This window comes from Salmo salar, chromosome 22, assembly GCF_965601325.2.
Source record: "Salmo salar chromosome 22, fSalSal1, whole genome shotgun sequence".
Taxonomy (NCBI): Eukaryota; Metazoa; Chordata; class Actinopteri; order Salmoniformes; family Salmonidae; genus Salmo; species Salmo salar.
In genome coordinates, this window is record NC_138312.1 from 42,113,181 (window position 1) to 42,135,210 (window position 22,030).

At 40.6% G+C, this 22,030-nt stretch overlaps 1 protein-coding gene across 2 annotated transcripts in view; it reads left to right on the plus strand.

Moving 5' to 3' along the window:
* Positions 1–10,462: 10,462 nt before the first annotated feature.
* Positions 10,463–22,030, plus strand: part of LOC106583503 (phosphatidylinositol 4-phosphate 3-kinase C2 domain-containing subunit beta) — a 63,656-nt gene continuing 52,088 nt past the window's right edge. For both annotated transcript variants that reach the window (XM_014167762.3, XM_082967621.1), the window contains exon 1: positions 10,463–10,774. The gene's annotated coding sequence lies outside the window, so the exon portion shown is untranslated. The remainder of the gene's footprint in view (positions 10,775–22,030) is intronic.

Below are 22,030 nucleotides of genomic sequence, written 5' to 3' on the forward strand. Positions count from 1 at the left end.
GCGGCTCTCGACCTTCACCTCTCCCGAGTTCGTACGGGAGTTGCAGTGATGGGACAAGACTGTAACTACCAATTGGATACCACAAAATTGGGGAGAAATACACTGCTCCAAAAAATAAAGGGAACACTTAAACAACACAATGTAACTCCAAGTCAATCACACTTCTGTGAAATCAAACTGTCCACTTAGGAAGCAACACTGATTGACAATACATTTCACATGCTCTTGTGCAAATGGAATAGACAACAGGTGGAAATTATAGGCAATTAGCAAGACACCCCCAATAAAGGAGTGGTTCTGCAGGTGAGGACCACAGACCACTTCTCAGTTCCTATGCTTCCTGGCTGATGTTTTGGTCACTTTTTAATGCTGGTGGTGCTTTCACTCTAGTGGTAGCATGAGGTAGTGCAGCTCATCCAGGATGGCACATCAATGCGAGCTGTGGCAAGAAGGTTTGCTGTGTCTGTCAGCGTAGTGTCCAGAGCATGGAGGTGCTACCAGGAGACAGGCCAGTACATCAGGAGACGTAGAGGAGGCCGTAGGAAGGCAACAACCCAGCAGCAGGACCGCTACCTCCGCCTTTGTGCAAGGAGGAGCAGGCAAAATGACCTCCAGCAGGCCACAAATGTGCATGTGTCTGCTCAAACAGTCAGAAACAGACTCCATAAGGGTGGTATGAGGGCCCGACGTCCACAGGTGGGGGTTGTGCTTATAGCCCAACACCGTGCAGGACGTTTGGCATTTGCCAGAGAACACCAAGATTAGCAAATTCGCCACTGGCGCCCTGTGCTCTTCACAGATGAAAGCAGGTTCACACTGAGCACATGACAGACGTGACAGAGTCTGGAGATGCCGTGGAGAACGTTCTGCTGCCTGCAACATCCTCCAGCATGACCGGTTTGGCGGTGGGTCAGTCATGGTGTGGGGTGGCATTTCTTTGGGGGGCCACACAGCCCTCCATGTGCTCGCCAGAGGTAGCCTGACTGCCATTAGGTACCGAGATGAGATCCTCAGACCCCTTGTGAGACCATATGCTGGTGCAGTTGGCCCTGGGTTCCTCCTAATGCAAGACAATGCTAGACCTCATGTGGCTGGAGTGTGTCAGCAGTTCCTGCAAGAGGATGGCATTGATGCTATGGACTGGCCCGCCCGTTCCCCAGACCTGAATCCAATTGAGCACATCTGGGACATCATGTCTCGCTCCATCCACCAACGCCACGTTGCACCACAGACTGTCCAGGAGTTGGCGGATGCTTTAGTCCAGGTCTGGGAGGAGATTCCTCAGGAGACCATCCGTCACCTCATCAGGAGCATGCCCAGGCATTGTAGGGAGGTCAACTCCTTGCACATCTAGACAGCCAATACATCTCTGTTGTAAGGTCAGGAACTTCATTGGTTCCTCTCACTGGTGTATTCATGGCTCTGCCTGACGCTAGAACCTTCGTGGGCATGGAAGTATATGTGTGTGTAATAGGACTGTTCCTTCTCACTTCATCTGACCTGACCTCGGGCTGAATTCCTCACTCCTCCCTAATCCATGACTGTCCTACCTTATCAGTGACTGAAACCAGACTGTTGCCCTTTGCCTCCCACCTTAAGAGCCATAAGATTTAACAATTCCATGTTTTGACAATGTAAACTTTTTGCACTCCCCATTCCTCAATCAGTAACTTTCCATACACCTAGTTCTTATCCGCCCTCCATTGACCCCAACATATACATTATTTTACATGTAAAGTAATCAATAAGTTCTAGTCTGGTAGCATGAATAAGTATATTTCAATCTAGAATCCAACAGTCCCTCCTTTTTGAATAGTAACTCCAAACTGTTCAACATTATATAAACTTTGAAATTAGTGATGAATGAACAGAAAAGCAAACAATATTCTCAGTAGATTTTTTTTTAATTAAAAGAAAATGAAAACACAAAATATGACAAGTATTAGTAATGCGTTAAGCTATACATATGATGATACCCAGTTTCCCTTAGCCTGACTCTATACCTTAGGGATTCTGTTTTGCTGGGGTCCACAACAATGAAGGCTCTAAGACACCTCCTCATCACCCAGACTTCTCCTGTCGGTCTGCAGGTTACAAAAGGTGTTCCCACACCATATCAACCTCTCTTCGTCCCCGTCATTGAATCTTTCTCCTGCTCCTGATCTCCCATTGCCCTTGTGGTTCACCAGTAGATCTAGGACTGAATCTTTCAGATACTCCATAACGTTCTTCTTAGCAGTAGGGAGTATACATTCTTGCATCTTTCCTCAGTCTATTATTAATTATCCGGACTCATACACAAAGAGCTATTTGAGAATAAGCGACCCATTCATACTCAAGTGAATATATATATAGAAAAATATGACATGACTCTGTCACGCGGAATGACGCTGGAGGGACGAAGGAGGTACGGGGAGTAAACATTTAATAAACAACTGACATAGACGAGACAGGAACAGCGTCAGAACTAAAACTAAAGACAAAAAACAATCAATGCAGCAGCAGGGAACAGAGCAAGGGAACATACAAATATAGGGGAGGAAATGAACATGTGATAAGTGAGTCCAGGTGTGATAAGTGATAAGTGAGTCCAATAACACTGATGTGAGTGACGGTGTGGGTGATGGATGGCAGGAGCGTGTGATGAAGGGTAATCTGGCTCCCTCAAGCGCCAGTGGAAGGGAAGAGTGGGAGCAGACGTGACAGACTCTCCGACAATAATTACATATAGAGGATTCTAAATTAAAACCAAAAGCCGCCTCATGGGTCTCCCGGTGGCGGCCAGCATGGTTATCGAACCTACATCTGTAGCAACGCATTTTGCACTGCGCCACTCAGGAGGCCCCATCCACAAAGTATCAAATACAGAGAGGTGTTGGTAAAGGTATATTGTCCTGCTAAAATAGTTGTAGGCAATTGCGTCAAATCCTATAGCTTCTAACTTCAATATGTTATTTAAATAAATAAGACCTACTCCACTTTTAACAGCACATTACTCAACACTAGTGAGACTCATGTTGCCTACGGTAGGCCTACAGTATATCAAAAAATATGATGTGACTCTCCAACAATAATTACATATAGAGGATTCTAAATTAAAACCAAAAGCCGCCTCATGGGTCTCCCGGTGGCGGCCAGCATGGTTATCGAACCTACATCTGTAGCAACACATTTTGCACTGCACCACTGGGGAGGCCCCATCCACAAAGTATCAAAATACAGAGAGGTGTTGGTAAAGGTATATTGTCCTGCTAATAGCCCATAATGGGCTATTATAATACTGTACATGGTGTCCAGGTCAGGATAACCAAAACATTTCTTTATTAAAGACTATCAGAAAGAATGTTGGTACTTATTTATTTTGATCCAAAGGCTTGAATGATTTCATCACTCAGCTTTATGTAGGTGGCGGGCTATATGACTGTGCCATCAACTTGATAATATATAACAATATTTTGGAGGTTATTTCGTTGTTTTTTAAATGAAAGTGAGCAATTGTAATCTGAATAAAGGCCAAAATAATATTTGTAAAGTCCAAAACATTTATTTCTGTTTTTAGAGGGAGAGAAACACTGGGCCAATTGTGCGCCGCCCTATGGGACTCCCAATCATGGTCAGATGTGATACATAGTAATAATAATAATAATACTTTTTGTTGTATTATTTGTTTTGTATTTTCTGGTGGATTAAACTGAAATTGCAACCAATCACGGCCGGTTGTGATACAGCCAACCTAACTAAGAAATACATTTGACGAAAGAATTCTCCCCCAACCCTCCTTCTAGGCAAGTCTATTTTCCAGCTGCCTGCTAATAGCCATAACGGCGCTGTACAACGTGACCGTGTGTGTTTGAAAGAGTATTTTCCAGTAAGCAACAATTTTTTTACCTTCATTAGACAACTTTGTTCCAATATTTCTGTAATTCAGTGATATTTATTCTCAAAGTAATTCGTTATGGATCCATAACTAAATAAACATCGGAATTTTGAAAGAGTATTTTTATCATTATTGTATTAACGGAAGCATAAAGATGCTGATGAAGAAATACAGTACTGTACAGTATATGTTTATTAGGCTACTGTGCAGTCTGACAAGTAAACATAGCCTACAGTACATACTGTAGTTAACATGGTAAAGTGCCTAATTCCTTACATAAGGGAGAGCAGGCCATGTCCAGACTTTCTCAGTGACCTCAAGTACTCATTAACTTTGTCTTTAATGCTTTTTTGGGTTGCATCAGTCATGGACAGAAACTTCTGAGACACAGTATTAATGATGAACAACTGGAGGTTCACTGGTAAGCCACATTTGCCTCGGGATCCATCCCAGGTATGTTGATTCTGCCTGTCGGAGGTGGAGTTCCAGAGCTCACAGGTGTGCCTGGCATGGATTGTGACTCCATCTCGTTCCTCGCCCTCTTCAACACATCATTCTCCGCCTGACTCTCCGGCAGTGATATCTGGCTCTGAACCAATGCATCAGCTGTCGCTCGTATCTCTGCCTTCAGATAATGTACCTGGTAGGTTCCTTGATAATTTGTGTGAGATTGAGGGCATCTAGCTTAGATTGTAGGATGGCCGGGGTGTTAATTAAGCATATCCCAGTTTAGGTCACCTAACAGTACGAACTCTGAAGATAGATGGGGGGCAATCAATTCACATATGGTGTCCAGGGCACAGCTGGGGGCTGAAGGGGGTCTATAACAAGCGGCAACGGTGAGAGACTTATTTCTGGAAAGGTGGATTTTTAAAAGTAGAAGCTCGAATTGATTGGGCACAGAGCTGTATGACAGAACTCTGCAGGCTATCTCTGCAGTAGATTGCAACTCTGCCCCCTTTGGCAGTTCTATCTTGTTGGAAAATGTTGTAGTTGGGGATGGAAATTTCTGAATTTTTGGTGGTCTTCTTAAGCCAGGATTCAGACACGGCTAGGACATCAGGGTTGGCAGAGTGTGCTAAAGCAGTGAATAAAACAAACTTAGGGAGGAGGCTTCTGATGTTAACATGAGTGAAACCAAGGCTTTTACGGTTACAGAAGTCAACAAATGAGAGCACCTTTGGAATAGGTATGGTGCTGGGGGCTGCAGGGCCTGGGTTAACCTCTACATCACCAAAGGAACAGAGGAGGAGTAGGATAAGAGTACAGCTAAAGGCTATAAAAACTGGTCATCTAGTGCGTTGGGGACAGAGAATAAAAAGAGCGGATTTCTGGGCATGGTAGAATAGATTCAGGGCATAATGTACAGACAAGGGTATGGTAGGATGTGAGTACAGTGGAGGTAAACCTAGGCATTGAGTGATGAGGAGAGAGGTTGCGTCTCTGGAGGCAGCAGTTAAGCCAGGTGAGATCTCCGCATGTGTGGAGGGTGCAACAAAAGAGCTATCTAAGGCATTTAGGGTGGGGCTGGGGGCTCTATAGTGAAATAAAACAAATATAAATGACCTAAACAGCAGTAGAAAAGGCATATTGACATTAGGGAGAGACATGAGTAGCCGAGTGATCACAGGGCCCAATGAGCAGCAATAGGTGAGTCAGGGGGCCGTTCGGAAGTCGCTACTACGCTAGGCGAGCTGGAGACACGGCAATTCAGAAGCTAGTGGGCTATGGCCAGCAGATGGCTCTTCGGCGACGTCGCAATGGAAAAGCCTGTTGAAACCACCTCTGACGATTACGTGGGCCTAGCGCGAGGCTAGCTCAAGGCTAACTGGTGCTTGCTTCGGGACAGAGACGTTAGCCAGGAGTAGCCACTCGGATTGCAGCTAGCTAGCTGTGATGATCCGGTGTAAAGGTCCAGAGCTTGCGGTAGGAATCCGGAGATGTGGTAGAGAAAAAGCAGTCCAATATGCTCTGGGTTGATATCGCGCTGTGCAGACTGGCAGGTATTGATCGAGCTGAGGCTGGCTGGTGTCTGAGTTAACGATGAAGACCGCTAGCAGTGGCTAACTGACTACTAGCTAGTAGCTAGTTAGCTGGCTAGCCTCTGATGGAGGTTCCGGTTCTAAAGTATAAAAATAGCAGATCCGTACCACATTGTGAGAGGCAGGTTGCAGGAGAGTATATTCAGTCCGTAGCTGGAAAGTGAGATTAAAATATATACGAAATATATACGTGAAAAAATTAGGATAATGATTATTTACACGGGACAAGATGGGACAAAACACACGTCTGACTGCTACGCCATCTTGGATTAGAGTGGCCTATGATAGAAACAGTAGATCAATTAAGAATTAAAATTGACTCCAACACGCAAATGCTGCGTACACATTTTAAGAATCTAGCAAAACTAACCGCTTTCTTGGCAACCGTGCATTTTGTCTGTGCGGTCCGTTGTCCAGCCCTTTGTACACTGATCTCCACAGATGGTTGTCGGCATGGTTGTACTGTATGCTCTGCAGAAACACATTCATGTTTTTAGTACACAATTATTTTCATTTTTAATTCATCTTTATTTAATTATCAATTTTATTACACAGTATGCCTACACATTGATAGGCTATATACATTTTTATTTTAGAAAATGCACTGAAACCAAAATATCTTTAGTTTTGGTGATCCTCTCAGCTCCGGCTCATTTTCAAGTCCTCTCATGGTTATGGTCCTAACCCTGGAACGGGTAGCACCATAGACAGAAGCTGGCTTGATGAAAACAATGTCCATTTCGTCTGTTCTCTTTGTTCGCAGTGTCATTTTTTTTGATAAACAGCTCGTTTTTGTTTAACTGCGTTAAGGTTGGAATTTGGGGCAGGTGAGGAGTACTGGAAAGGTATGACTTTCACACCTATGGTAGCCGGGCTATAAAGAGTCTATTTTCCTGTTAATCGGGCTACAAGTGTTTGAAAACCTGTTTTCAAAATGCCCCCAGCTGTCCATCACTACTGTAAATAAAAACACAGCATCTTGTTTACATCTTGTTTACATTCTTTATTGTAACCACAATGTCACAAATAATTTGTATCTACTTTTCCAATTACTTTTAGAGTTTGGGATTTTCATGTAATTTTTAATTGACTTGTAATTGTAATTTTTCACGTAACTTTTAAGTGACCCCTGTAGTGAGAGGTCTAATGCTTTAATATTTAATAATATCTGCCCTCCGAATTCATATCTAAAGGGCATTTTTTTGCACCGTTATTAGTTATATTGTTTTAGTTTGAACGTGCAGACAGGCACTAAGAACTGTGAGAACGTTTCCTTAGTAAGCGCCATTATTAGTGCAACACCCCTTAAAGTGTTGCTCTGTGCTACCCAGTGGGGATCCCCCTTCCTGGCTCCCCCTTCCTCCTCCTCCCTTTCCCATGGGCTAGGTCCATCTTCTGTGCGTGGCTCTGTGGCCCATCCCGTGCCCCCTGCCCTCCTACCTTGAACCTCACGCGCCCACCGCTATTTCAGTGGATACAGCTGGCGAACTGCAAGGCAATCCCATTGTGTGCCACTCGGGAGCCTTGACCGATATGACCATTATATATTGTCCTGCTAATAACAGGATTAATAATATATCTGTGTGAATATCCAAGGGTCTTTAATATTATACTAAATTAATTCTAATAATAATCTCTTTGTTTAAAAAGTAACAATATTTTGAACATTATTTTGTTTTCAAATGAAGTAAAATGAGCAAGAAAAAGACCATTCTTGAACATGGGGTGAGATATTGTTACTAATTTGTAAATAAAGCCAGTTTGTTATTTAGAATTATTCATTTATGTTTTTAGAGGGAGAGAATCCAAAAACCTCCAGTCATCTCATGGGTTTCCCAGTTGAGGCCTGGCATGGATATTGAACCAGGATCTGTAGCAACACAGCTTGCTGCTGTGATGCAGTGTCTCAGACCGCATCAATGTGACCGGTCAAGAGTAGGTTACAGTACTACAGAGACACAGTAGTGCCTTGGGACACAAAAGGATAATTAGTGCTCTAACATCCCTTGCGCTGGTCTGGAGCAATGAAGTAGTGACTCAGGGTACTGTACAAAACCACAAATTACCTCTAAGTCTCGCAGCATAATTGCAGTGGAGCAACCACTGTAGGGACACCCCATCCTCTTCTGGAAGAGAAAATGTACATTTTGTTAGTTTTCACTACGCTAAATCTTAATCAGTAACACAAACGTTTTAATTACAGATAAAACAAAACATGATCAATTCTGTTCACTGGGAGTCCACTGTCCTCCCTCCACTCATTAATCATTTGTGTTTTAATCCGTCCCAATGTTTACTGCATATTCTATTACCAATCTCCGTTGGACATTCCCTATTTGCTTCACAATTCCTTAATGTCTACTATTTTAAGATTAATATGCAGTGAATCAGGACAGATCAACTTTTTTGGCCCATTGTAGTGGAAGCAGTGTTATGCAAACCCATTTATTTAGCCTGTACCACCCTCAGACACGGCGTCATTTCTCTCGCCACAGAGTCTAATGATTTTGCATAACCACTGCACTACAATGCCCTTCTTACTCATGAACAACATTTATAAAGGTAATTTTAGGTTTGGTAACCCCAATGCTGGTGCTTGACAGAATTGCTTTTTTAAACTCTACAATTACAATTGTTTCTTTAACTCTACAAACAATTCCTCACAATATTATCTCCACTCTAATTTCTCATGAGGACCCCTCCTCCCTTTCGTCAATTCTATAAAGCAATTTCAGAATAAGACGGAATAAAGTGTCTCATGAGATTAAAAAAACAGGTGGGATAGGGTAGTGTGTAATGCAATGGCAATTGTGTCATCCGTGGATCTGTGGTATGCAAATTGTAATCTATGGTACATAGAGTCACTGTTTGTGGCTGTGGGATTGTTATCCAATAGTCAGTCTTGGGCTCGGTCATCAGCCAAGGTCGCCATGGATACAGCAGGTCAGAAGACCTAACTGCAGAGAGGAGACAAAGTGCACTGCCTTTGTGTGTGAGTGAGGGAGAAACTATCCTCTTCTGCCACCTACCGGTCCTAAAGTGTAAATGCAGGGATGAATTTGCCAACCAATAATGATGTCACATTTTAGGCCAGGGTTCCTCAACTGGTGGCTCAAAGGCCAGGTGGATTTTATGAGAAGGAAAAAAATGACTAAGTAAAAAAATACATTTGTGTAGAATTTTCATTGTTCCAATCAAATCAAATCACATTTTATTGGTCACATACACATATTTAGCAGATGTTATTGCGGGTGCAGCAAAATGCTTGTGTTCCTAGCTCCAAAAGTACAGTAGTATCTAAGAATTCACAACAATACAAACAAATCTCAAAGTAAAAGAATGTTGGGCATAAAAGACTGTAAAAAAACACTAGGGAATCAGCACCAAGTGATTTTTATTTAAGACATCTGTTCCCAAGTATGACCATGCATAATAGAGAGACACAACGTGATCATATACAAATGTAAGCAAGGTTTGAAATGGTTATGTTTTAGTCAAATATTATATCTGTTTGGGCTTCTTGCAGTCAATTTGCAGTCTACAAATGATTTGTAATTATGTTCCGGACCCCCGAACTTCCACTCAAGAAAAAATCGTCCTGCGACTGAATCTAGTTGATGATCCCTGCTTTGGCAGTACTCAGCTGTCTGTGTCTTGCACAGTAAGTAGCCGCATAATGTATTGATAAGGAGGCAACAAAAAAGCCTTTTTTAGGGTAACATATTTCTTGTCAAATCCATAATAACCAAGCTTTTATTAGCTGATTTGATGTAATGTCAGAATGAGACAACATCAGCCACTAAGTAGTGGGGATGTTGATGTGGTAGTTTCAATGAGCAAGGCAGAGGAAAAAAAGCATGATATGAACAGTGATGGTGGAGAAATGGCAGAAGGAGTGGAATAGAGACACTAAGGGCAGGCATTTATTTTAAGTACTGAGGAAAGTTGGGGAGGGGAGAACGGCAGGAAGGTACAGAAGAGAGGAGGCTATATTTACAAGCATAAGGGTGGGACACAGCCAGTTGAATAAGACCTTACATGTGATTGTAAAGCTTCCAACAGGAAAATGTGAGTATTGCCAGGAAACAGAGAGAGTGGAGCATGTGTTGATACAGTGTGGACATTATTGGAAGGAAAGAGAGAGGACGAGATCTAGTATGAGGGAGAAGGGGATACAGGAAATTAGTTTAAAGAGTATATTGAGTAGAACGTCATTAGATATAGTCTCAAATATGTTGTTATCTTTTCTAAGAGCAAAGGGGCTGGCAGGTAGTATTTAGTTTCTTCCTGTCTGGCCCATACTCCAGTACAGTAGGTTGCGGTAATGCATCATAACGTTGGAGGTCAACCACCGATAAACCCCACCAAAGAAGAAGAAGAAGAAGAAGAAGAAGAAGAAGAAGAAGAAGAAGAAGAAGAAGAAGAAGAAGAAGAAGAAGAAGAACGCCCACATGCAGGAACGCCCCGAATCGCACCCTGCTGTCAGGCAAAATAGAAACAAGCAAATAGGGTGTTGTTACATAAACTGTCCGCCAGAGGTCACGTTTCTCCAAGTTATTCTCACTTGCCGCTCCGGCCCCACACACGCGGATGAGAAGGCGATGAGCAACCGATCAGCAAAACAAAAAAAAAGGCGAAATAACCGGTTTATAGTGACGAGAGGGCCAACAATTAGGAACGCGGGTACGGATTTTCGACTTTAATCACGTTAATGCGTGATATATCAACAATATCAGACACCGGAAATTGTTGGATACAGTTTGGAATCAACAATATTTTGAATCAATATTTGAGCAGCCTGAAAGCAGAATAATTCGGATATTATGGCACCAGCTCGTTGGCGGCCATAAAGCAGGTAAGGGGGGTTTTCACCAGGAATTAATAATCAATGTCCAAACATATGTTACATATCAGATGGAATATTGTGTTTTGTTGCATTTCAAATGAAGTTAGTGAGCGGTGAAGTTGGTAGCTCGCTCGTGTCTACTTGCAGTAAAATACCGATTGCGCTATTGCTGGTCGTCTGAACAGAATGACGCTGTTCGGTGGCAGACCGAGGCACAGGCGGATAGCCCACGTCTATTTTATACTTTTCTAATTATCTGATAATAGGAAATAAGAAATAGGCCCAGAATGTGGGCAACAAATCACTATTCAGAATAGGCTATCGCTTTATATGTTGTTAGAATGTATCCTAATCAAACCTCGGTCATGCCATGGTTACCTTTCTGACAGTGTGACCGTTTAGATAGGCGGTACAGTGTAACCAACCATGTCGTGGTTGCACCAGTGAAGTATTTGCTGTGGCATTGTTTTGAAGTCAAAAGCTGTCAGGTTGGTAGGTTGTGTTCAGTCGGCCATGTCATGAAATAGCCAACAAACCGTGACATCAAACAGCTAGGTTGCTGGGCTAATGGTGGAAATGTATAGTAGTAGGGTTTTAAGCAGGTGACATTCTTGCCTAGAAACCCGACGTTGAATTGCATTTAATTCTATGTCGGGCAGAAATCAGCGTTTGAATCATGACCTGTACTAGCCAATGTTGAATAAAATGATATGTTAACGTACTTTACCGGTTGTCAGTGGCCTTTTGGCGGTAGAAATGTGAGACAATAACGTTATATCCACAGGAATGTAATAATTACATACATTTTTCAAAGCTCTGGTAGTGCTTCAGATTTATATAACCTGAAGCATGATCACAACATAACTTCCTGAGCTCTTGCATATATTTACATGGTCCTGTGCATGCTTCAGGTGATCTAAATCTGAACGCACTACCAGCCCTTTGAAAAGTTTATGTAATTAGACTGGATATATTGTCTCACATTCCTACCGCCAACAGGACCAACCTCATGGACAACTGGTTAAGTACATTAAATTATACTTTTATTCAACATTCTGGCTTGTAGAGATCGTGAGAGGAAACCTTTATGATTAAAATGCTAATTTCTGCCTGATGTAGAGCTCAATGCAATTCAATGTCGGGTTTCCAGGCAAGTGACATTCTTGAGAAAAGGGCATGGCACATGTGACAACGATGTGCACATGGTGGGCTTATAGCAAGCAATTAACCAAGTATAAACAATTTAGAAAATCTGCCAAGTTGTCATCAAGTTGTAAATTAGAGAGACAAAGAGGGAAAAAGATAGCAAAAGAAACGTTGTCAATCTCACACACCTTTTATAATATTCTCCTGTCTTTAGTATACTCATGAACACATGTCCCTGACAGTCTGGCTGCCTATACTTGTCTCAGAGCTATATGACCATGCGCTGCAGCTACTTTTGCAATAAACTTTATGGAGGCTGGTGTTTTCCTTCTATCCATACTGTAATCCATTTGACTTTTGGAATATGGGAACCAGATCCCAGAACACACACACTCTCTCCGTCTCTCTCTCTGTCTCTCAATTTAAGGGGCTTTATTGGCATGGGAAACATGTTAACATTGCCAAAGCAAGTGAAATAGATAAAACATGTACAGTAAACATTACACTCACAAATGTTCCAAAAGAATAAAGACATTTCAAATGTCACTATGTCTATATACTAGAGGTCGACCGATTTATGATTTTTCAACGCCGATACCGATTTATTGGAGGACCAAAAAAATCCGACACCGATTAATCGGCTGATTATTATTATTATTTTTTTATTTGTAATAATGACAATTACAACAATACTGAATGAACACTTATTTTAACTGAATATAATACATCAATAAAATCAATTTAGCCTCAAATAAATAATGAAACATGTTCAATTTGGTTTAAATAATGCAAAAACAAAGTGTTGGAGAAGAAAGTAAAAGTGCAATATGTGCCATGTAAAAAAGCTAACGTTTAAGTGCCTTGCTCAGAACATGGGAACATATGAAAGAGTCTTCAATATTCCCAGGTAAGAAGTTTTAGGTTGTAGTTATTATAGGACTATTTCTCTCTATACGATTTGTATTTCATATACCTTTGACTATTGGATGTTCTTATAGGCACTTTAGTATTGCCAGTGTATCAGTATAGCTTCCGTACCTCTCCTCGCTCGAACCAGGAACACATCGACAACAGCCACCCTCGAAGCAGCGTTACCTATGCAGAGCAAGGGGAACAACTACTCCAAGTCTCAGAGCGAGTGACGTTTGAAACGCTATTAGCGCGCACCCGTTAACTAGCTAGCCATTTCACATCGGTTACACCAGCCTAATCTTGGGAGTTGACAGGCTTGAAGTCATAAACAGCGCAATGCATTGCGGAGGGCTGCTGGCAAAACGCACGAAAGTGCTGTTTGAATGAATGCTTACGAGCCTGCTGCTGCCTACCACCGCTCAGTCAGACTGCTCTATCAAATCATAGACTTAATTATAACATAATAACACACAGAAAGATGAGCCTTAGTTTCCGGATTTGACCATATTAATGACCTATCACGTTTATTCTTTCAGTGAAATACGGAACCGTTCCGTATTTTATCTAACGGTGACATCCATAAGTCTAAATATTCCTGTTACATTGCACAACCTTCAATGTTATGTCATAATTACGTAAAATTCTGGCAAATTAGTTCGCAACGAGCCAGGCGGCCCAAACTGTTGCATATACCCTGACTCTGCATGCAATGAACGGAAGAGAAGTGACACAATTTCACCTGGTTAATAGTGCCTGCTAACCTGGATTTCTTTTAGCTAAATATGCAGGTTTAAAAATATATACTAATGTGTATTGATTTTAAGAAAGGCATTGATGTTTATGGTTAGGTACAGTCGTGTAATGATTGTGCTTTTTCGCAAATGCGCTTTTGTTAAATCATCCCCCGTTTGGCGAAGTCGGCTGTCTTTGTTAGGAAGAAATAGTCTTCACAGTTCGCAACGAGCCAGGTGGCCCAAACTGCTGCATATACCCTGACTCTGTTGCAGAGGTGACACATTTTCCCTCGTTAAAAGAAATTCATGTTAGCAGGCAATATTAACTAAATATGCAGGTTTAAAAATATATACTTGTGTATTGATTTTAAGAAAGACATTGATGTTTATGGTTAGGTACAATTTGGAGCAATGACAGTCCTTTTTCGCGAATGCGCACCGCATCGATTATATGCAATGCAGGACAGGCTAGATAACTACACATGGTTGATGATATTACTAGTTTAACTAGTGATTATGATTGATTGTTTTTATAAGATAAGTTTAATGCTAGCTAGCAACTTACCTTGGCTTCTTACTGCATTCGCGTAACAGGCAGGCTCCTCGTGGAGTGCAATGTAAAGCAGTTAGAGCGTTGGGCTAGTTAACCGTAAGGTTGCAAGATTGAATCCCCAAGCTGACAAGGTACAAATCTGTCATTCTGCCCCTGAACAAGGCAGTTAACCCACCGTTCCTAGGCCGTCATTAACTGACTTGCCTAGTTAAAAAAATATTTATAAAAAAAATTAAATATTGGCAAATCGGTGGCCAAAAATACCGATTGTTATGAAAACTTGAAATCGGCCCTAATTAATTGGCCATTCCGATTAATCGGTCGACCTCTACTATATACAGTGTTGTAATGATGTACAAAAGGGAAAATAAATGAACATAAATATAGGTTGAATTTGCAATGGTGTTTGTTATTCACTGGTTGCCCTTTTCTTGTGGCGACAGGTCACAAATCTTGGGAGTTTATCAAAATTGGATTTGTTTTCGAATTCTTTGTGGATCTGTGTAATCTGAGGGAAATATGTGTCTCTAATATGGTCAAACATTTGGCAGCAGGTTAGGAAGTGCAGCTCAGTTTCCACCACATTTTGTGGGCAGTGTGCACATAGCCCATCTTCTCAAGAGAGCCAAGTCTGCATACAGCGGCCTTTCTCAATAGCAAGGCTATGCTCACTGAGTCTGTACATAGTCAAAGCTTTCCTTTCAGTCACAGTGGTCAGGTATTCTGCCACTGTATACTCTCTGTTGAGGGCCAAATAGTGTTCTATTTTCCTCTGTTTTTTGGATAATTCTTTCCAATTTGTCAAGTAATTATCTTTTTGTTTTTTCATGATTTGGTTGGGTCTAATTGTGTTGCTGTCCTGGGGCTCTGTGGGGACAGGACCAGCTTGCTTAGGTGACTCTTCTCTAGGTTCATCTCTCTGTAGGTGATGCCTTTGTTATAGAAGGTTGGGTATTTCTTCCTTTTAGGTCGTTGTAGAATTTAGTGGCTCTTTTCTGGATTTTGATAATTAGCGGGTATCGGCTTAATTCTGCGCTGCATGCATTATTTGGTGTTTTACATTGTACACAGAGGATATTTTTGCAGAATTCTGCATGCAGAGTCTCAATTTGGTGTTTGTCGCATTTTGTAAATTCTTGGTTAGTGAGCGGACCCCAGACCTCACAACCATAAAGGGCAATGGGTTCTATAACTGATTCAAGTATTTTTAGCCAGATCCTAATTGGTACGTCAAGTGTTATGTTCCTTTTGATGGCATAGAAGGCCTTTCTTGCCTTGTCTCTCAGAACGTTCACAGCTTTGTGGAAGTTACCTTTGGCACTGATGCTTAGGCCAAGGTGTATATATAATTGTTTTGTCTGCTCTAGGGCAATGGTGTCTAGAAAGAATTTGTATTTGTGGTCCTGGACACTGACTTTTTTTTAAACAACATTATTTTTGTCTTACTGAGATTTACTGTCAGGACCCAGGTCTGACTAAATCTGTGGATAAGATCTAGGTTCTGCTGTAGGACTTCCTTGGTTGGGGACAGAAGCACCAGATCATCAGCAAACAGTAGACATTTGACTTCAGATTCTAGTAGGGTGAGGCCGGGTACTGCAGACTGTTCTAGTGCCCTCGCCAATTCGTTGATATATATGTTGAATAGGGTGGGGCTCAAGCTGCCTCCCTGTGGAAATAAATGTAATTTTTGCTCATTTAACTGCACCCTTGTTATTTGTGTACATGGATTTTATATTGTCATATGTTTTTCTCCCAACACCACTTTCCATCAATTTGTATAGCAGACCTCATTCCAAATTGAGTCAAAGCTTTTTTGAAATCCTTAAAGCATGAGACTTTGTTTTGTTTGTCAATTAGGTTGTGCATGGTGAATACGTGGTCTGTCGTATGGTAATTTTGGTAAAAAAACAATTTGACATTTGCTCTGTACATTGTTGTCACTGAGGAAATGTACGAGTCTGCTGTTAGTGATAACGCAGAGAATTTTCCCAAGGTTGCTGTTGACGCATATCCCACGGTATTTATTGGGGTCAAATTTGTCTCCACTTTTGTGGATTGGGGTGATCAGTCCTTGGTTTGGGTCCTTGGTTTGGGTAAGATGCCAGAGCTAACAATGATGAGAGTTTAAGTTTAGCCAATTGGAATTTGTGGTCCGTATATTTTCATGAAAATGTCCTATGGAAAAAATGTATGGTGGTAAGACGATCGGAATCATTTCCCTGTTTGACCGCTAGGTTTTACGGGTATTATGACACCTCCGCTGTTGAGCTGTACTGCAGAGTTTGAGGCCCCCATCGTGGTGGTGTAGAAATATTTTAGCAGTTTAAAGTAGAGGTCGACCGATTTTATGATTTTTCAACGCCAATACCGATTTATTGGAGGACCAAAAAAATCCGATACCGATTAATCGGCTGATTTTTTTATTTATTTATTTTTTATTTGTAATAATGACAATTACAACAATACTGAATAAACACTTATTTTTAACTGAATATAATACATCAATAAAATCTATTTAACCTCAAATAAATAATGGAACATGTTCAATTTGGTTTAAATAATGCAAAAACAGTGTTGGAGAATAAAGTAAAAGTGCAATATGTGCCATGTAAAAAAGCTAACATTTAAGTTCCTTGCTCAGAACATATGAAAGCTGGTGGTTCAATATTCCCAGTTAAGAAGTTTTAGGTTGTAGTTATTATAGGAATTATTACGTGTCGACTATTTCTCACTATACCATTTGTATTTCATATACCTTTGACTATTGGATGTTCTAATAGGCACTTTAGTATTGCCAGCCTAATCTCAGGAGTTGATAGGCTTGAGTCATAACAGCGCTGTGCTTCAAGCATTGCTAAGACCTGCTGGCAAATGCAGTAAAGTTTGAATGAATGCTTACGAGCCTGCTGCTGCCTACCACCGCTCAGTCAGATTGCTCTATCAAATCATAGACTTAATTATAAAATAATAAACACAGAAATACGAGCCTTTGATCATTAATATGGTAAAATCCGGAAACTATCATTTCGAAAACAAAATCTTTATTCTTTCAGTGAAATACAGAACCATTCTGTATTTTATCGAACTGGTGGCAACCCTAAGTCTAAATATTGCTGTTACATTGTACAACCTTCATTGTTATGTCATAATTATGTACAATTCTGGCAAATTAGTTTGCAACGAGCCAGGCGGCCCAAACTGTTGCATATACCCTGAATCTGTGTGCAATCAACGCAAGAGAATGACACAATTTCCCTAGTTAATATTGCCTGCTATCATGAATTTCTTTTAACTAAATACACAGCTTTAAAAAAATTTTACTTCTGTGTATTGATTTTAAGAAAGGCATTGCTGTTTATGGTTAGGTACATTCATGCATCTATTGTGCTTTTGTTAACTTCTTATGGGCAGGTGGGATGGTCGTCCCACCTGGCCAACATCCGGTAAAATTGCAGAGTGCGAAATTCAAACTATAGAATTATAAATATTTAACTTTCATAAAATCACAAGTGTAATACATCAAAATAAAGCTTTTCATAAAATCACAAGTGTAATACATCAAAATAAAGCTTAACTTCTTGCTAATCCAGCCGCTGTGTCAGATTTCAAAAAGGCTTTACGGCGAAAGCACACCATGCGATTTATCTGATGACAGCGCCCCGCATATAAAAGTATGAAAAACATATTTCAACCAGGCAGGTGCGCCACGAAAGTCAGAAATGGCGATATAATAAATGCCTTACCTTTGATCTTCTTCTGTTGGCACTCCAAAAGGTCCCACCTACATTACAAATTGTCCTTTTGTTCGATAATGTCCTTCTTTATATCCATAACTCGGTTTAGCTGGCGCTTCAGTCAATAATCCACCCAGTTTCCCTCCATCAAAATGCAATCAAAATGAATCCCAAACGTTACTAATAAACTTTTCCAAACATAAACGTTACTAATAAACTTTTCCAAACAAGTCAAACAACATTTATAATCACACCTTAGGTACCCTAATACATAAATAAATGATAAAACTTAAGACAGAGAATCGTTATTTTCTTTACAGGAGAAAAATACCAAAGAACGCGCTTGGAAACACTACAGCCAAAATGGGAGCCACCTAGAAAAACTTCCATTTCTGGTTCATTTTTCCAAAAAACAGCATGAAACTCTTTCTGAAGACTGTTGACATCTAGTGGAAGCCCTAGGAACTGCAATCTGGGAGGATTTTGCCTTATAAAAGTAACATCCATTGAAAACAGTGGTAGGCAGATTTTCTTTGGGGGGGGGGGGGGGGGGGGGGATGGTCTGTCCTCTGGGTTTCGCCTGCCATATCATTTCTGTTATACTCACAGACATAATTTAACTGTTTTAGAAACTTTAGAGTGGTTTCTATCCAAATCTACTAATTATATGCATATCCTCGCTTCTGGGCCTGAGTAACAGGCAATTTACTTTGGGCACGCTTTTCATCCGGACGTGAAAATACTGCCCCCTACCCAAGTTAAATCATCACCCATTTGGTGAAGTAGGCTGTGATTCGATGATAAATGAACAGGCATCGCATTGATTATATGCAACGCACGTCAAGCTAGTTAGCCTGGTAATATCATCAACCATGTGTAGTTAACTAGTGATTATGTGAAGATTACATTTTTTTTTATAAGATAAGTTTAATGTTCGCTAGCAACTTACCTTGGCTCCTTGCTGCACTCGCGTAACAGGTGATCAACCTACCACGCAGTTTCTTTGTGGAATGCAATGTAATCAGCCATAATCGGCGTCCAAAAATACCGATTGTTATGAAAACTTCAAATCGACTCTAATTAATCGGCCATGCCGATTCATCGGTCGACCTCTAGTTTAACCTCACTAGGGTAGGGGGCACTATTTTCACCTCTGGATGAAATGCGTGCCCAAAGTAAACTGCTTGCTACTCATGCCCAGAAGCTAGGATATGCATATAATTAGTAGATTTGGATAGGAAACACTCCAAAGTTTCTAAAACTGTTAAAATAATGACTGTGAGTTTAACCTCCCTGGGCAAGGTGGGACGTTTGCGTCCTACCTAGTCAACAGCCAGTGGAATCGCATGGCGCGAAATACAAATACCTCAAAAATGCTATAACTTGAATTTCTCAAACACAACTATTTTACACCATTTTAAAGACAAGACTCTCGTTAATCTAACCACATTGTCCAATTTCAAAAAGGCTTTACAGCGAAAGCAAAACATTAGATTATGTCAGGAGAGTACCCTGCCAAAAATAATCACACAGCCATTTTCAAAGCAAGCATATATGTCACCAAAACCACAGCTAAATGCAGCACGAACCTTTGATCTTCATCAGATGACACTCCTAGGACATTATGTTATACAATACATGCCTGTTTTGTTCAATCAAGTTCATATTTATATCAAAAACCAGCTTTTTACATTAGCATGTGATGTTCAGAACTAGCATACCCACCGCAAACTTCCGGTGAATTTACTAAATTACTCACGATTAACGTTCACAAAATACATAACAATTATTTTAAGAATTATAGATACAGAACTCCTTTATGCAATCGCGGTGTCAGATTTTAAAATAGCTTTTCGGTGAAAGCACATTTTGCAATATTCTGAGTAGATAGCTCGGCCATCACGGCTAGCTAATTTGACACCCACCAAGTTTGGCCCTCACCAAACTCAGATTTACTATAAGAAAAATTGGATTACCTTTGCTGTTCTTCGTCAGAATGCACTCCCAGGACTTCTACTTCAACAACAAATGTTGTTTTGGTTCCAAATAATCCATAGTTGCATCCAAATACCTCCGTTTTGTTCATGCGTTCAGGTCAGTATCCGAAGGGTGACGCGCGAGCGCATTTCGTTACCAAAAATTTCAAAATATTCCATTACCGTGCTTTGAAGCATGTCAAACGCTGTTTAAAATCAATTTTTATGCTATATTTCTCGTAAAATAGCGATAATATTCCAACCGGGCGACGACGTATTCATTCAAAGGCTGAAAGAAAAAAATGGAGAATTCACATGAACGCGCATCTCCAGTGTCACTGTTCTCAGCCTGACCACTCACAAAATCTCCTGCTGTTTTTCGCCCAGAGACAGGAGAGACGTCATTCCACTTTCTGGCGCCTTCTGAGAGCCAATGGAAGCCTTAGAAAATGTCACGTTACAGCAGAGATGCTGTATTTTCGATAGAGATGCCACAGAAGGAGAACAAATTGTCAGACAGGGCACTTCCTGTATGGAATCTTCTCAGGTTTTTGCCTGCCAAATGAGTTCTGTTATACTCACAGACACCATTCAAACAGTTTTAGAAACTTTAGAGTGTTTTCTATCCAAATCTACTAATTATATGCATATTCTCGTTTCTGGGCAAGAGTAGTAACCAGTTTAAATCGGGTACGTTTTTTATCCGGCCGTGCAAATACTGCCCCCTATCCCCAACAGGTTAACAGAACTGTGATGGTAGGCGAAAACCAGAGGAGAATCCATCCAGGAAGTGTCATTATTTTGAAATGGCTGTTTTTCCAATGAAAGCTTATCCACCATATAAAGGGATAGGACCCAGATTCCATTCCCTATGGCTTCCACTAGTTGTGAACAGTCTTTAGACATTGTTTCAGGCTTTTATTCTGAAAAATTATTGAGAATGACAACTTTGAGTCAGTGGATAGTGGGATGTCCCCAGAGCTGTTTTCTGAGCTCACCCGAGAGCGCACCTTTCTTGTTTTTCTTTTATATTGACGACACTATTGTCCGGTTTGAAATATTATCGATTTATTTAGGCTAAAAACAACCTGAGGATTGATTATAAACATCGTTTGACATGTTTCTACGAACTTTACGGATACTATTTGGAATTTTCGTCTGCCTCTTCTGACCGCATTTGAGCCATTGGATTACTGAACAAAACACGCCAACATAATGGAGGTTTTTGGATATAAAGAGGGACTTTATCGAACAAAATGAACATTTATTGTGTAACTGGGAGTGTTGTGAGTGCAACCATATGAAGATCATCAAAGGTAAGTGATTACTTTTATTGCTATTTCTGACTTTCGTGACTAATCTACTTGTCTGGTAGATTAGATTGTATGTAATATTTTGTGTGCTGAGCGCTGTCCTCAGATAATCTCATGATTTGCTTTCGCTGTAAAGCCTTTTTGAAATCTGACACAGCGGCTGGATTAACAACAAGTTAAGCTTTATTTTGATGTATTACACTTGTGTTTTCATGAAATTTAAATATTTATAGTAATTGAATTTGTAGCTCTGCAATTTCACCAGATGTTGGCCAGGTGGGATGCTACCGTCCCACACCCCCTAGAGGTTAAAGCAAATTTCTTGCAATTCTACACATTTTTACATGCAGCCGAGATAAAATATTGCAGTTTTAAAGCTAATTTCCTGCAATTCTACATATTCTGACATGGCTAATGCTGTGTTCTTTTGCTCAAACATAATAACAAAATCATTACTGCTAAATTCTAGGTCTGTGATAATACCAGTATTGCGATATTTTAAAACATGAACCAGACCAAACTCTTGGTATTTTATAAACCTGCTGTATGTAAAATAGAGTATTGCGAAACTGGTATCACCCTGGCCCTAGTATACTGATTTAAAAATATAAACGCAACATGTAAAGTGTTGGTTTCATGAGTTGAAATAAAAGATCTCAGAAATGTTCCATATGCACCAATAGCTTATTTCTCTAAAATTGTGTGCACAAATTTGTTTACATACCTGTTAGTGAGCATTTATTCTTTGCCAAGATAATCCAGCCACCTGACAGGTGTGGCATATCAAGAAGCTGATTAAACAGCATGATCATTACACAGGTGCACCTTGAACTGGCGACAATAAAAGGCCACTCTAAAATGTGCAGTTTTGTCACACAACGCCACAGATGTCTC